Below are 234 nucleotides of genomic sequence, written 5' to 3'. Positions count from 1 at the left end.
CACAACCACTTATTATATAAATTAGTATATGACTCCCTGTTATAGTCACAACAGTGCTTTTGTGTTTATTTTGCATCAAGATGTAGTCTTTTATTTGTACAAATAGCAGGATATAAAGACATAGCTCAATTAGACCTCCTTACTTTATGATAGGGTAGTACTGAATGCTAGACTTGTTGGTTTTATTTTTTCCTCTTAGTGTTATAGGTTCCATTGATATAAAGCTACCATGTG

This window comes from Ceratotherium simum, chromosome 1, assembly GCF_057802395.1.
Source record: "Ceratotherium simum simum isolate JZ-2026a chromosome 1, ASM5780239v1, whole genome shotgun sequence".
NCBI lineage: Eukaryota > Metazoa > Chordata > Mammalia > Perissodactyla > Rhinocerotidae > Ceratotherium > Ceratotherium simum.
Note: the sequence above shows the minus strand (reverse complement) of the source record.